Source organism: Leptodactylus fuscus, chromosome 1 (genome assembly GCF_031893055.1).
Source record: "Leptodactylus fuscus isolate aLepFus1 chromosome 1, aLepFus1.hap2, whole genome shotgun sequence".
In the NCBI taxonomy this organism is placed as follows: domain Eukaryota; kingdom Metazoa; phylum Chordata; class Amphibia; order Anura; family Leptodactylidae; genus Leptodactylus; species Leptodactylus fuscus.
The window spans coordinates 55617440-55627236 of record NC_134265.1 but is presented as its reverse complement, the minus strand read 5'-3'; positions in this window follow the sequence as shown (position 1 = coordinate 55627236).

Here is a 9797-nt window from a genome sequence, read left to right as displayed (position 1 = left end):
AGGTACACCGGGCCAGTTTGGGAAGCAGTCCCAGCCTCAACTACATTCACCCAGTGTGCCGTCAGTGAAATGTAGCATCCCTGTCCGCATGCACTTGTCCACGCGTCGGTGGTCAAGTGGACCTTTGTGCAAAGCGCGGAACTAAGGGCCCGCCTGATGTTGAGTGACACGTGCTGGTGCAAGGCGGGGACGGCACACCGGGAGAAGTAGTGACGGCTAGGGACGGCATAGCGAGGTGCCGCAGTTGCCATCAGGTCCAGGAAGGCGGGAGTTTCAACAAGCCGGAACGCCAACATCTCCTGGGCCAGCAGTTTAGCGATGTTGGCGTTCAAGGCTTGCGCGTGTGGGTGGTTAGCAGTGTATTTCTGCCGCCGCTCCAATGTCTGAGAGATGGTGGGTTGTTGTAAAGAAACGCCTGATGGTGCCTTTGATGGTGCAGGAGAAGGAGATAAGACAGGACCAGGGGAGGATGAGGTAGAAGTCAACAAAGTGGCGGAGGCAGATGAAGTGGTGTCCTGGCTCGTCCTCTGGAGTGCATCGCCAGCACAGTCAGCAGTGGCAGTGGCAGAGGCAGAGGCAGTGGCAGAGGCAGTGGCAGTGGCGTGAACGGCAGGCGGCCTTTGTCCTGCCGTTGCTGCCTGCCACTGATTTCAGTGCTTGGATTCCAAATGACGGCGCATTGAAGTGGTGGACAGGTTGCTCTTCTCAGAGCCCCTAATCAATTTTGAGAGGCAAATTGTGCAGACAACACTATATCTGTCCTCGGCGCATTCCTTGAAAAAACTCCACACCTTCGAGAAACGTGCCCTCGAGGTGGGAGTTTTTCGGGGCTGGGTACGAACTGGAACATCTTGGGAGATTCCGGGTGTGGCCTGGCTTCGCCTAAGCTGCTGACCTCTGCCTCTGCCTCTAGCTACCCTTTTTGGTGCTGCACCTGCCTCAACATCCACACTACTTTCCCCGCTTGACATCCCCCCTGTCCAGGTCGGGTCAGTGTCCTCATCATCCACCACTTCCTCTTCCAACTCCTGTCTCATCTCCTCCTCCCGCACAATGCGCCGGTCAACTGGATGCCCTGACGGCAACTGCGTCACATCATCGTCGATGAGGGTGGGTTGCTGGTCATCCACCACCAAATCGAACGGAGATGGAGGAGACTCTAGTGTTTGAGCATCTGGACACAGATGCTCCTCTGTTAGGTTCGTGGAATCGTGACGTGGAGAGGCAGGTTGAGGGACAATGAAAGGAGCGGAGAACAGCTCTGGGGAGCAGGGACAGTTTGGGTTATTGTTCTGTAAAGCTTCGGAATTTTGGGAGGAAGGAAGACAAGACTGTTGGGTAATAGGAGGAGAGGAGGCAGAGTCTGACTGGCTGCTGGACAATGTGCTGTAAGCGTTCTCTGACAGCCATTGCAAGACCTGTTCCTGGTTCTCGGGCCTACTAAGGTTTGTACCCTGCAGTTTAGTTAATGTGGCAAGCAACCCTGGCACTGTGGAGTGGCGCAATGCTTGCTGCCCCACAGGAGTAGGCACAGGACGCCCTGTGGCTTCACTGCTACCTTGCTCCCCAGAACCATTCCCCCGACCTCGCCCACGGCCTCGTCCACGTCCCTTTCCGGGAGCCTTGCGCATTTTGAATTCCTAGTTAGAAATTGGCACTGTATACCAGTAGTAAAAATTGTGGGTGCACGTAACCCCAATATATTCTTTGAATTCCCAGTCAGACACTGGCACTATATGGCAGTAGCAAGAAATGAGGGTATTTGTATTCCCAATATACTCTTTGAATTCCCAGTCAGACAATGGCACTGTATACCAGTAGTAAAAATTGTGGGTGCACGTAACCCCAATATATTCTTTGAATTCCCAGTCAGAAACTGGCACTATATGGCAGTAGCAAGAAATGAGGGTATTTATAACCCCAATATATTCTTTGAATTCCCAGTCAGACAATGGCACTGTATACCAGTAGTAAAAATTGTGGGTGCACGTAACCACAATATATTCTTTGAATTACCAGTCAGAAACTGGCACTATATGGCAGTAGCAAGAAATGAGGGTATTTATAACCCCAATATATTCTTTGAATTCCCAGTCAGACAATGGCACTGTATACCAGTAGTAAAAATTGTGGGTGCACGTAACCACAATATATTCTTTGAATTACCAGTCAGAAACTGGCACTATATGGCAGTAGCAAGAAATGAGGGTATTTGTATTCCCAATATACTCTTTGAATTCCCAGTCAGACAATGGCACTGTATACCAGTAGTAAAAATTGTGGGTGCACGTAACCCCAATATATTCTTTGAATTACCAGTCAGAAACTGGCACTATATGGCAGTAGCAAGAAATGAGGGTATTTATAACCCCAATATATTCTTTGAATTCCCAGTCAGACAATGGCACTGTATACCAGTAGTAAAAATTGTGGGTGCACGTAACCACAATATATTCTTTGAATTACCAGTCAGAAACTGGCACTATATGGCAGTAGCAAGAAATGAGGGTATTTATAACCCCAATATATTCTTTGAATTCCCAGTCAGACAATGGCACTGTATACCAGTAGTAAAAATTGTGGGTGCACGTAACCCCAATATATTCTTTGAATTACCAGTCAGAAACTGGCACTATATGGCAGTAGCAAGAAATGAGGGTATTTGTATTCCCAATATACTCTTTGAATTCCCAGTCAGACAATGGCACTGTATACCAGTAGTAAAAATTGTGGGTGCACGTAACCCCAATATATTCTTTGAATTACCAGTCAGAAACTGGCACTATACGGCAGTAGCAAGAAATGAGGGTATTTATAACCCCAATATATTCTTTGAATTCCCAGTCAGACAATGGCACTGTATACCAGTAGTAAAAATTGTGGGTGCATGTAACCCCAATATATTCTTTGAATTACCAGTCAGAAACTGGCACTATATGGCAGTAGCAAGAAATGAGGGTATTTGTATTCCCAATATACTCTTTGAATTCCCAGTCAGACAATGGCACTGTATACCAGTAGTAAAAATTGTGGGTGCACGTAACCCCAATATATTCTTTGAATTACCAGTCAGAAACTGGCACTATATGGCAGTAGCAAGAAATGAGGGTATTTATAACCCCAATATATTCTTTGAATTCCCAGTCAGACAATGGCACTGTATACCAGTAGTAAAAATTGTGGGTGCACGTAACCCCAATATATTCTTTGAATTACCAGTCAGAAACTGGCACTATATGGCAGTAGCAAGAAATGAGGGTATTTGTATTCCCAATATATTCTTTGAATTCCCAGTCAGACAATGGCACTGTATACCAGTAGTAAAAATTGTGGGTGCACGTAACCCCAATATATTCTTTGAATTACCAGTCAGAAACTGGCACTATATGGCAGTAGCAAGAAATGAGGGTATTTATAACCCCAATATATTCTTTGAATTCCCAGTCAGACAATGGCACTGTATACCAGTAGTAAAAATTGTGGGTGCACGTAACCCCAATATATTCTTTGAATTCCCAGTCAGACACTGGCACTATATGGCAGTAGCAAGAAATGAGGGTATTTGTATTCCCAATATATTCTTTGAATTCCCAGTCAGACAATGGCACTGTATACCAGTAGTAAAAATTGTGGGTGCACGTAACCCCAATATATTCTTTGAATTCCCAGTCAGACACTGGCACTATATGGCAGTAGCAAGAAATGAGGGTTTTTGTATTCCCAATATATTCTTTGAATTCCCAGTCAGACAATGGCACTGTATACCAGTAGTAAAAATTGTGGGTGCATGTAACCCCAATATATTCTTTGAATTCCCAGTCAGACACTGGCACTATATGGCAGTAGCAAGAAATGAGGGTATTTGTATTCCCAATATATTCTTTGAATTCCCAGTCAGACAATGGCACTGTATACCAGTAGTAAAAATTGTGGGTGCAGGTAACCCCAATATATTCTTTGAATTACCAGTCAGAAACTGGCACTATATGGCAGTAGCAAGAAATGAGGGTATTTATAACCCCAATATATTCTTTGAATTCCCAGTCAGACAATGGCACTGTATACCAGTAGTAAAAATTGTGGGTGCACGTAACCACAATATATTCTTTGAATTACCAGTCAGAAACTGGCACTATATGGCAGTAGCAAGAAATGAGGGTATTTATAACCCCAATATATTCTTTGAATTCCCAGTCAGACAATGGCACTGTATACCAGTAGTAAAAATTGTGGGTGCACGTAACCACAATATATTCTTTGAATTACCAGTCAGAAACTGGCACTATATGGCAGTAGCAAGAAATGAGGGTATTTATAACCCCAATATATTCTTTGAATTCCCAGTCAGACAATGGCACTGTATACCAGTAGTAAAAATTGTGGGTGCACGTAACCACAATATATTCTTTGAATTACCAGTCAGAAAGTGGCACTATATGGCAGTAGCAAGAAATGAGGATATTTATAACCCCAATATATTCTTTGAATTCCCAGTCAGACAATGGCACTGTATACCAGTAGTAAAAATTGTGGGTGCACGTAACCACAATATATTCTTTGAATTACCAGTCAGAAACTGGCACTATATGGCAGTAGCAAGAAATGAGGGTATTTATAACCCCAATATATTCTTTGAATTCCCAGTCAGACAATGGCACTGTATACCAGTAGTAAAAATTGTGGGTGCATGTAACCCCAATATATTCTTTGAATTACCAGTCAGAAACTGGCACTATATGGCAGTAGCAAGAAATGAGGGTATTTGTATTCCCAATATACTCTTTGAATTCCCAGTCAGACAATGGCACTGTATACCAGTAGTAAAAATTGTGGGTGCACGTAACCCCAATATATTCTTTGAATTACCAGTCAGAAACTGGCACTATATGGCAGTAGCAAGAAATGAGGGTATTTATAACCCCAATATATTCTTTGAATTCCCAGTCAGACAATGGCACTGTATACCAGTAGTAAAAATTGTGGGTGCACGTAACCCCAATATATTCTTTGAATTACCAGTCAGAAACTGGCACTATATGGCAGTAGCAAGAAATGAGGGTATTTATAACCCCAATATATTCTTTGAATTCCCAGTCAGACAATGGCACTGTATACCAGTAGTAAAAATTGTGGGTGCACGTAACCCCAATATATTCTTTGAATTCCCAGTCAGACACTGGCACTATATGGCAGTAGCAAGAAATGAGGGTATTTGTATTCCCAATATATTCTTTGAATTCCCAGTCAGACAATGGCACTGTATACCAGTAGTAAAAATTGTGGGTGCACGTAACCCCAATATATTCTTTGAATTCCCAGTCAGACACTGGCACTATATGGCAGTAGCAAGAAATGAGGGTTTTTGTATTCCCAATATATTCTTTGAATTCCCAGTCAGACAATGGCACTGTATACCAGTAGTAAAAATTGTGGGTGCATGTAACCCCAATATATTCTTTGAATTCCCAGTCAGACACTGGCACTATATGGCAGTAGCAAGAAATGAGGGTATTTGTATTCCCAATATATTCTTTGAATTCCCAGTCAGACAATGGCACTGTATACCAGTAGTAAAAATTGTGGGTGCAGGTAACCCCAATATATTCTTTGAATTACCAGTCAGAAACTGGCACTATATGGCAGTAGCAAGAAATGAGGGTATTTATAACCCCAATATATTCTTTGAATTCCCAGTCAGACAATGGCACTGTATACCAGTAGTAAAAATTGTGGGTGCACGTAACCACAATATATTCTTTGAATTACCAGTCAGAAACTGGCACTATATGGCAGTAGCAAGAAATGAGGGTATTTATAACCCCAATATATTCTTTGAATTCCCAGTCAGACAATGGCACTGTATACCAGTAGTAAAAATTGTGGGTGCATGTAACCCCAATATATTCTTTGAATTACCAGTCAGAAACTGGCACTATATGGCAGTAGCAAGAAATGAGGGTATTTGTATTCCCAATATACTCTTTGAATTCCCAGTCAGACAATGGCACTGTATACCAGTAGTAAAAATTGTGGGTGCACGTAACCCCAATATATTCTTTGAATTACCAGTCAGACACTGGCACTATATGGCAGTAGCAAGAAATGAGGGTATTTGTATTCCCAATATATTCTTTGAATTCCCAGTCAGACAATGGCACTGTATACCAGTAGTAAAAATTGTGGGTGCACGTAACCACAATATATTCTTTGAATTACCAGTCAGAAACTGGCACTATATGGCAGTAGCAAGAAATGAGGGTATTTGTATTCCCAATATACTCTTTGAATTCCCAGTCAGACAATGGCACTGTATACCAGTAGTAAAAATTGTGGGTGCACGTAACCCCAATATATTCTTTGAATTACCAGTCAGAAAGTGGCACTATATGGCAGTAGCAAGAAATGAGGGTATTTATAACCCCAATATATTCTTTGAATTCCCAGTCAGACAATGGCACTGTATACCAGTAGTAAAAATTGTGGGTGCACGTAACCACAATATATTCTTTGAATTACCAGTCAGAAACTGGCACTATATGGCAGTAGCAAGAAATGAGGGTATTTATAACCCCAATATATTCTTTGAATTCCCAGTCAGACAATGGCACTGTATACCAGTAGTAAAAATTGTGGGTGCACGTAACCACAATATATTCTTTGAATTACCAGTCAGAAAGTGGCACTATATGGCAGTAGCAAGAAATGAGGATATTTATAACCCCAATATATTCTTTGAATTCCCAGTCAGACAATGGCACTGTATACCAGTAGTAAAAATTGTGGGTGCACGTAACCACAATATATTCTTTGAATTACCAGTCAGAAACTGGCACTATATGGCAGTAGCAAGAAATGAGGGTATTTATAACCCCAATATATTCTTTGAATTCCCAGTCAGACAATGGCACTGTATACCAGTAGTAAAAATTGTGGGTGCATGTAACCCCAATATATTCTTTGAATTACCAGTCAGAAACTGGCACTATATGGCAGTAGCAAGAAATGAGGGTATTTGTATTCCCAATATACTCTTTGAATTCCCAGTCAGACAATGGCACTGTATACCAGTAGTAAAAATTGTGGGTGCACGTAACCCCAATATATTCTTTGAATTACCAGTCAGAAACTGGCACTATATGGCAGTAGCAAGAAATGAGGGTATTTATAACCCCAATATATTCTTTGAATTCCCAGTCAGACAATGGCACTGTATACCAGTAGTAAAAATTGTGGGTGCACGTAACCCCAATATATTCTTTGAATTACCAGTCAGAAACTGGCACTATATGGCAGTAGCAAGAAATGAGGGTATTTATAACCCCAATATATTCTTTGAATTCCCAGTCAGACAATGGCACTGTATACCAGTAGTAAAAATTGTGGGTGCACGTAACCCCAATATATTCTTTGAATTCCCAGTCAGACACTGGCACTATATGGCAGTAGCAAGAAATGAGGGTATTTGTATTCCCAATATATTCTTTGAATTCCCAGTCAGACAATGGCACTGTATACCCGTAGTAAAAATTGTGGGTGCACGTAACCCCAATATATTCTTTGAATTCCCAGTCAGACACTGGCACTATATGGCAGTAGCAAGAAATGAGGGTATTTGTATTCCCAATATATTCTTTGAATTCCCAGTCAGACAATGGCACTGTATACCAGTAGTAAAAATTGTGGGTGCATGTAACCCCAATATATTCTTTGAATTCCCAGTCAGACACTGGCACTATATGGCAGTAGCAAGAAATGAGGGTATTTGTATTCCCAATATATTCTTTGAATTCCCAGTCAGACAATGGCACTGTATACCAGTAGTAAAAATTGTGGGTGCACGTAACCCCAATATATTCTTTGAATTCCCAGTCAGACACTGGCACTATATGGCAGTAGCAAGAAATGAGGGTATTTGTATTCCCAATATATTCTTTGAATTCCCAGTCAGACAATGGCACTGTATACCAGTAGTAAAAATTGTGGGTGCACGTAACCCCAATATATTCTTTGAATTACCAGTCAGACACTGGCACTATATGGCAGTAGCAAGAAATGAGGGTATTTGTATTCCCAATATATTCTTTGAATTCCCAGTCAGACAATGGCACTGTATACCAGTAGTAAAAATTGTGGGTGCACGTAACCACAATATATTCTTTGAATTACCAGTCAGAAACTGGCACTATATGGCAGTAGCAAGAAATGAGGGTATTTGTATTCCCAATATACTCTTTGAATTCCCAGTCAGACAATGGCACTGTATACCAGTAGTAAAAATTGTGGGTGCACGTAACCCCAATATATTCTTTGAATTACCAGTCAGAAAGTGGCACTATATGGCAGTAGCAAGAAATGAGGGTATTTATAACCCCAATATATTCTTTGAATTCCCAGTCAGACAATGGCACTGTATACCAGTAGTAAAAATTGTGGGTGCACGTAACCACAATATATTCTTTGAATTACCAGTCAGAAACTGGCACTATATGGCAGTAGCAAGAAATGAGGGTATTTATAACCCCAATATATTCTTTGAATTCCCAGTCAGACAATGGCACTGTATACCAGTAGTAAAAATTGTGGGTGCACGTAACCACAATATATTCTTTGAATTACCAGTCAGAAACTGGCACTATATGGCAGTAGCAAGAAATGAGGGTATTTATAACCCCAATATATTCTTTGAATTCCCAGTCAGACAATGGCACTGTATACCAGTAGTAAAAATTGTGGGTGCACGTAACCACAATATATTCTTTGAATTACCAGTCAGAAACTGGCACTATATGGCAGTAGCAAGAAATGAGGGTATTTGTATTCCCAATATACTCTTTGAATTCCCAGTCAGACAATGGCACTGTATACCAGTAGTAAAAATTGTGGGTGCACGTAACCCCAATATATTCTTTGAATTACCAGTCAGAAACTGGCACTATATGGCAGTAGCAAGAAATGAGGGTATTTATAACCCCAATATATTCTTTGAATTCCCAGTCAGACAATGGCACTGTATACCAGTAGTAAAAATTGTGGGTGCACGTAACCACAATATATTCTTTGAATTACCAGTCAGAAACTGGCACTATATGGCAGTAGCAAGAAATGAGGGTATTTATAACCCCAATATATTCTTTGAATTCCCAGTCAGACAATGGCACTGTATACCAGTAGTAAAAATTGTGGGTGCACGTAACCCCAATATATTCTTTGAATTACTAGTCAGAAACTGGCACTATATGGCAGTAGCAAGAAATGAGGGTATTTGTATTCCCAATATACTCTTTGAATTCCCAGTCAGACAATGGCACTGTATACCAGTAGTAAAAATTGTGGGTGCACGTAACCCCAATATATTCTTTGAATTACCAGTCAGAAACTGGCACTATACGGCAGTAGCAAGAAATGAGGGTATTTATAACCCCAATATATTCTTTGAATTCCCAGTCAGACAATGGCACTGTATACCAGTAGTAAAAATTGTGGGTGCATGTAACCCCAATATATTCTTTGAATTACCAGTCAGAAACTGGCACTATATGGCAGTAGCAAGAAATGAGGGTATTTGTATTCCCAATATACTCTTTGAATTCCCAGTCAGACAATGGCACTGTATACCAGTAGTAAAAATTGTGGGTGCACGTAACCCCAATATATTCTTTGAATTACCAGTCAGAAACTGGCACTATATGGCAGTAGCAAGAAATGAGGGTATTTATAACCCCAATATATTCTTTGAATTCCCAGTCAGACAATGGCACTGTATACCAGTAGTAAAAATTGTGGGTGCACGTAACCCC